We start from the raw sequence: 8134 nt of genomic DNA, 5'->3' as shown, positions 1-8134 counted from the left end.
TGCTAGGGTGGGGTTATACCAGGGGTGGGGTGCCCTCTCAGAGGAGAAAGGGAGCAGGAGGAATTTTGTGAGGGAAGGTCCAAGAGGAGGCACAGCATTTGGGAGGCTAGTTACTTAATTAATGAACTAATTAATTAATTAATTAAAAAACAGAAAAAGAGAAAACAGGTGTCAGAAATTCACAACAGCAGTGACAGTATCCTGGAACCTGCAAATATAAATAAAAATGGTAACTTTCAGAAAAGAAACCAATCACAGGTCACTCCAGCTGCAGGGCTTGCAAGTGGGGGAGTTGAATGTTGTGAGATGCTGCCACAAGCTCAACCAGGCAGTCTCCTTAGAATCCTGCTCTCAGGACAAGCCCAAATATGCACAAGCTTACAAACCAGTTGCAAGTCAACATGGCTGAGAGTACAGGGACTCAGTACCATCTTGAGAAGAAACCCTCCATTTGAAACTGATTTACCAGAGGAGCCTGAGAATGGGTGACAGGTAGGAGTCCAGGAGAGTGAATTTAACCTGTCTACTTCAGGGTAAGAGATAGTCCTGTGTGGGACACTGGACCATGCCAGACAACTTAGTAAGACTGAATGGGCTAGAAGTACTGGAACCTCATACCAGAGGACAGTAGGAGCTTCACATGTTTCCAACCAGGCCCCTGCCATGTGGCCACAGTACCACATGGATCATGACAATCAGTCACATAAGGGCAGAATGCCCTACACCACCCCATCAACCAAAAAGATACCCTGCCTCTTGCTGGTGATCAAGGAAAGCAGAGGAGGAGGAGGAAGAAGAGAAGGAGGAGGAGAAGGAGGAGGAGGAAGAGAAGGAGGAGGAGGAGGAGGAGGAGGAGGAGGAGGAAATACCATGTGCAAAGGAACAACAAGATCTCCTGGAAGGACATCCATGACCTGGTGACTGCTGCCCAGGCCATGTGCCTTCCACAAGCCCCCCTCTCCTCTGTGCTCTTGTGTAGGGAGCAGCTAAAGATGGCACCGACATCCGGTGGTCATTGGTGATAAACACCTGCAATACGCATGTGTTGGCATTTCTCCGGCAGTTATCAGACTGGAGTGATATTCATGCTAATAAGGTATCTCATGCTCCACCAATCCCTAGAGGACAAGTTTACAGCCACAGCCTGTCTTGTATATAAGGCGAGTGCCTTTGTTCCCCGGGGTCCCCCGTATCAACAATGAGGTGTTCCTACAATAAAGTCTGTTGAGAAGAATCCAACGGTGTTGCGTCTTCCTTGCTGGACGAGGTGGGCACTTCACTCTTGGCTGTTTTTGTCATTCTTCATGCTAACTCTACTACTGCCCAGCCTCTCCCTAGCCTTCCCAACACCTACCACTGAAGATTCTTTACTAGGTAACCTAAAACTGACATGACAAAGTTATAGGAACCCAGGACTGCCCACCTGAAGGATAAAGAACTAGGACTGAGATTCCCCCCCCATCCCCAGATTCCATCTCCACTACCCCCAGCCCTTTCCTCTGCTTTCCTGACTGAAGCACAGGTGAATGTCTCCAGGTGGTCTCCACATATGGAGGTTGCAGATATTGGAGCTGCAAAATTGAATCTACCAGCCATGGCACCACCATGCTCGCTAACCTTAAAACTTGTTTTCAACTTTCCATCAGCAACCCATGGGATGAATGTTTACCCCATAGCTGACCTACATGTCCATTGTGAGCTTGCTCCCACCTCCAAATCAGTCTTTACTCATGTTAATATTCTTCAACCCAAAATTCCCGTGTAGCCCACGTTCAGAGAACTTGAGCTTCCTGTCGTGGTAAATATCAAAAATAACCATAAACCCTCGCTAGCTGGCATTGTCAAGCCATATCGCCTTTAGTGGGGTAATTCATAAAACAATTTGATCACATTTTTATTAATACTAATAACAATAAGTAAGCAACTTATCAAACCAGGACTTTAACCCAAAATTCCCGTGAAACCCATGTTAGAAAGAATATGAGTATCCATAAGACTTATTAAAGCATTATATCTTTATACCACCTATCTGTTAGGCTCTCTACTTGGAGCCTTAGACCTCCACTAACTAGCAACTTCTATAATATACGTCTGTTATGCACTTTGCCTGGTGCTACAGACTTTTATTTTCTTCTATTTTAGCTCTGAATCGTATGTGACACATGATTCAGATAAACTGTATATAAGTATTCTAAAAGCAAATAAACCAGCTTTTTAAATAAATTATATCCTGATCAACATCTGCTAAGGAAGTAGGCAGCCTGCACTTTTCACAACAGGGGACCTAGTGTCTGTGAGCAGACGCCCCCTCTGTTCCTTTGTTTAAGGTTCCTCCACTTGGATCTTCATGTGACTCAACATGGAGCTGGTCCCCCTCTTACTCAGAAAATAAAATTTCTCTCTAACTTTTAGGCTAATAATCTTAATTTACTAGTGGATTCTTATCCAACATGTTGGTTTGCCACCTGGTGTGGTATAATTAAAGTATGACTGGTTCTAGGTGTCACTGCTTCACGATGGGCCCTTGGTACTCAGACCTGGGCGGTCACTCCCTGGCATTTGTTCTGGCACGGTAGGGCCATATAGAAGTAACTTAATTTATTTCAGTGACAGCTGGCTTCAGTGAGGCACCACGCCACATTAGCCTAGCAATCTTCTGGCCCCAGTGGTCTCTCCGCTCCCACTGCTAGTCATCAGCCCTGCCCAGCCCTGCCCAGCCCTGCCCAGCCCTGCCCAGCCCTGCCCAGCCCCTGCCAGCCCTGCCCAGCCCTGCCCAGCCCTGCCCAGCCCTGCCCAGCCCTGCCCAGCCCTGCCCAGCCCTGCCCAGCCAGGAACTCTGGTCCCACCCGGTAATATCAAGACTCAACAAACTGTAACCCAACAATCAGATTTATATGTTAAATACTAAATGTACAATACATCCACACAATAAACTTACAACCAATTTATAAGGATATAAACTGCCCACCTAGATAAGATAATCTAGAAATCCATCCTAGCTACCTTGGCAATTCAGGACCACTGGGATCTGGGTCATCCTTCTCAGTCTCCATTTTGAGTCCTTCCTTCTCTTCCTCCCTACAAAAACTTTGTCCCCGCCTTATTCTTTTACTGTCCAATCATGGCCTTTATCTAACTTGTGCCAGCCCTCACCTACATAATGACATCAACCTACAGCTTTCTGTTTATTATTGTATCTCCATAGAGATTATGTAAGCAACAAGTCTCGTATTTTAAATTGTTATGCATTTTTATATGATTGATATTCATAGTTATCATTTTATAACACACTGTATATGAGATTCAACATTGGTTTAAAATGTTTATGTGTTAATTAAATTTCAATGTTATATCATCTACTCATATTTTAAAAAGCTAATTAAAAATGTACGTGGCTACTGTATGCTTACTTCTAACTAGTTTTGCATGCCTAAATAAGTGCATTTCTTTTTCTTGCTGCTAGCCACCCTGATGCTGATTGTACCTCTGGACTTTCTAGCCCCTGAATTTAATATAATAGCAATTCAAATATTATTAATATATAAGTAATGTTAAAACTGCTTTATACTGCTGTACCGCTGTTTTATACTATGTGGTGAGGTCAGTCATCACAGATTATATATACCTAGGAAGTTGCTAAATAACTACTTTAATATAAGTTTTCTAAAATACAAACTAAAATAACAGAATTTTGTTGTGTTTGTGCTCCGAGTCTATATGAAAATGAGAAATGTGGTTCGTGCCTAATTTTAGCTCACAACACATTTCCTTCAATTAAAAAAAAAAGTGGCTTAGTGGGGGGACACCCTATCATAGGTGAAAGGGAGGAGGGAAGGAGGAAGAACTCAATTAGGGGGGACCTAGATGAGGGTAACATTTGGGATGTAGATACAATAATTAAATAATGAAAATAGTGGCATGATTCTACATTTAAAAAAATCAAAACTAAAGTTGTCAAAAATGAGATTGCTCACTGGGGAGAAGTACAGGGCAGAGAAGAGATGCTACTCCCCAAGGAGAAGTAAGGTAGGGGAGATGGAGAAAGGAGAGTAAGATGATTACAAGAGAAAATCTTGTCTTTGAAAACCTAGATCAGTTAGAGACAAGAGGGCACATTGAAGAAAGAATGACTAAGAGAAGAATAATTGCCTGACAACTAACAAGCAAGAGCGACTGAATGTGTAAGATATTCTGGAAGGTATGTACTCTGATCATCCGAGAGAGTGCCTTGCCTGGGATTTACTATGATTCTTTTAATCAATCAGCAAAAGAAGTGGCCAAGAACAAAGCTGACTTCTCCATTAAGTGTAAGTGAGGCCTGTCTCATGGATATTCCCAACCAGTTGCCTAAGGCTAGATCTTCAACCAGCAGTCAAGTAAAGACCGGGGGAAGTAAATGGCCATTAATCCTTGACCAACGTGAAAAGGGTCTACTCAATGTCCCAGACTTATGTCTCTGCCCTAGCACCCACTGAGTGGAAGGTCACTTCAGTGGTTTATTGTTCTAAAAACTACCCCATACTACATACAAACCTCCACACTGAATGGACTATGATTGTGAATTGATTTTTTTTTATCTTTATTAACTTGAGAATTTCTTATTTACATTTTGATTGTTATTCCCCTTCCCGGTTTCTGGGCCAACATCCCCCTAGTCCCTCCCCCTCCCCTTCTACATGGGTGTTCCCCTCCCCATCCACCCCCAAAACCACCCTCCATCCAACAATCACATTAACTGGGGGTTCAGTCTTGCCAGGACCAAGGGCTTCCCCTTCCACTGGTGCTCTTACTAGGCTATTCATTGCTACCTATGAGGTTGGAGCCCAGGGTCAGTCCATGTATAGTCTTTGGGTAGTGGCTTAGTCCCTGGAAGCTCTGGTTGCTTGACATTGTTGTTCATTTGCGGTCTCAAGCCCCTTAAAGCTTTTCCAGTCCTTTCTCTGATTCCTTGAACGGGGGTCCCGTTCTCAGTTCAGTGGTTTGCTGCTGGCATTCGCATATGTACTTGCTATATTCTGGGTGTGTCACCTAGGAGAGATCTGCATCCGGTTCCTGTCGGCCTGAACTTCTTTGCTTCATCCATCTTATCCAGTTTGGTGGCTCTATATGTATGAGCCACATGCGGGGCACCCTCTGAATGGGCATTGCTTCAGCCTCGGTTCTAAACTTTGCCTCCCTATTCCTTGCCAAGGGGATTCTTGTTCCCCTTTTAAAGAAGGAGTGAAGCATTCACATTTTGGTCATCCTTCTTGAGTTTGATGTGTTCTGTGCATCTAGGGTAATTCGAGCATTTGGGCTAATAGCCACTTATCAATGAGTGCACACCATGTGTGTTTTTCTGTGATTGGGTTACCTCACTCAGGATGATATTTTCCAGTTCCATCCATTTGCCTATGAATTTCAAAAAGTCATGGTTTTTGATAGCTGAGTAATATTCCATTGTGTAGATGCACCACATTTTCTGTATCCCTTATGACTAAAGATGTTGAACATTTCTTTAGGTGTTTCTCAGCCATTCGGCATCCCTCAGCGGTGAATTCTTTGTTTAGCTCTGAACCCCATTTTTTAATATGGTTATTTGTCTGCCTGCAGTCTAACTTCTTGAGTTCTTTGTATATTTTGGATATAAGCCCTCAATCAGTTGTAGGATTGGTAAAGATCTTTTCCCAATCTGTTGGTTGCTGTTTTGTCCTAACAACAGTGTCCTTTACCTTACAGAAGCTTTGCAGTTTTATGAGATCCCATTTGTCGATTCTTGATCTTAGAGCATAAGCCATTGGTGTTTTGTTCAGGAAATTTTCTCCAGAGCCCATGTGTTCGAGATGCTTCCCCACTTTTTCTTCTATTAGTTTGAGTGTATCTGGTTTGATGTGGAAGTCCTTGATCCACTTGCACTTGAGCTTTGTACAGGGTGATAAGCATGGATCCATCTGCATTCTTCTACATGTTGACCTTCAGTTGAACCAGCACCATTTGCTGAAAATTCTCTTTTTTCCATTGCTTGGTTATGGCTCCTTTGTCAAAACACAAGTGACTATAGGTATGTGGGTTCATTTCCCGGTCTTCAATTCTATTCCACTGGTCTATCTGTCTGTCTCTGTACCAATACCATGCAGTTTTTATCACTATTGCTCTGTAATACTGCTTGAGTTCAGGGACAGTGATTCCCCTACAAGTCCTTTTATTGTTGAGGATAGTTTTAGCTATCATGGGTATTTTGTTATTCCAGATGAATTTGTAAATTGTTCTGTCTAACTCTCTGAAGAATTGGATTGGTATTTTGATGGGGATTGCATTAAATCTGTAGGTCGCTTTTGGTAAAATGGCCATTTTTACTATGTTAATCCTGCCAGTCCATGAGGATGGGAGATCTTTCCATCTTCTGAGATCTTCTTCAATTTCTTTCTTCAGAGGCTTGAAGTTCTTATCATACAGATCTTTTACTTGCTTGGTTAAAGTCACACCGAGGTATTTTATACTATTTGGGACTATTATGAAGGGTGTCATTTCCCTAATTTCTTTCTCGGCTTGTTTCTCTTTTGTGTAGAGGAAGGCTACTGATTTATTTGAGTTAATTTTATACCCAGCCACTTTGCTGAAGATGTTTATCAGGTTTAGTAGTTCTGTGGTGGAACTTTTAGGATCACTTAAATATACTATCATATCATCTGCAAATAGTGATATTTTGACTTCTTCTTTTCCGATCTGCATCCCTTTGATCTCCTTTTGCTTTCTGATTGCTCTGGCTAGAACTTCAAGAACTGTATTGAATAAGTGGGGAGAGAGTGGGCAGCCTTGTCTAGTCCCTGATTTTAGTGGGATTGCTTCAAGTTTGTCTCCATTTAGTTTAATGTTAGCTACTGGTTTTCTGTATATGGCTTTTACTATCTTTAGGTATGGGCCTTGAATTCCTGTTCTTTCCAGGACTTATTTCGTGCCTTCTACTTCTCCTGGGTGTATTTGCTTCTTTTTGTTCTAGAGCTTTTAGGTGTGCTGTCAAGCTGCTTATATATGCTCTCTCCTGTTTCTTTCTGCAGGCACTCAGAGCTGTGAGTTTTCTTCTTAGTACAGCTTTCATTGTGTCCCATAAATTTGGGTATGTTGTACCTTCATTTTCATTAAATTCTAAGAAGTCTTTAATTTCTTTCTTTATTTCTTCCTCGACCATTGAGTAGAGCATTGTTCAACTTCCATGTATATGTGGGCGTTCTTCCCTTATTGTTATTGAAGACCAGCTTTAGCCTGTGGTGGTCTGATAGGACGAATGGGATTATTTCTATCTTTCTGTATCTGTTGAGGCCTGTTTTATGACCAATTATATGGTCAATTTTGGAGAAAGTACCATGGGTTGGTGGGAAGAAGGTATATCCTTTTGTTTTAGGATAGAATGTTCTATAAATATCTGTTAAGTCCATTTGGCTCATGATTTCTCTTAGTGTGTCTATGTCTCTGTTTAATTTCTGTTTCCATGATCTGTCCATTGATGAGAGTCGGGTGTTGAAATCTCCTACTATTATTGTGTGAGGTGCAATGTGTGTTTTGAGCTTTAGTAAGGTTTCTTTTATGTATGTAGGTGCCCTTGTATTTGGAGCATAGGCATTTAGGATTGAGAGTACATTTTGGTGGATTTTTCCTTTGATGAATATGAAGTGTCCTTCATTATCTTTTTTGATGAATTTTATTGAAAATCGATTTTATTTGATATTAGAATGGCTACTCCAGCTTGCTTCTTCCGACCATTTGCTTGGAAAGTTGTTTTCCAGCCTTTCACTCTGAGGTAGTGTCTGTCTTTGTCCTGAGGTGTGTTTCCTGTAGGCAGCAGAATGCAGGGTCCTCATTGAATATCCAGTTTGTTAAACTATGTCTTTTTATTGGAGAGTTGAGGCCATTGATGTTGAGAGATACTAAGGAATAGTGATTGTTGCTTCCTGTTATATTCTTATTTGGATGTGAGGTTATGTTTGTGTGCTTTTCTTCTCTTTGTTTTTTTGGCAAGATAATTAGTTTCTTGCTTTTTCTAGAGTGTAGCTTGCCTCCTTATGTTGGGCTTTACCATTTATTATCCTTTTTAGCACTGGATTTGTAGAAAAATATTGTGTAAATTTGGTTTTGTCATGGAATATCTTGGTTTCTC

Source organism: Rattus rattus, chromosome 2 (genome assembly GCF_011064425.1).
Source record: "Rattus rattus isolate New Zealand chromosome 2, Rrattus_CSIRO_v1, whole genome shotgun sequence".
NCBI lineage: Eukaryota > Metazoa > Chordata > Mammalia > Rodentia > Muridae > Rattus > Rattus rattus.
This window is presented reverse-complemented; position numbering follows the sequence as displayed.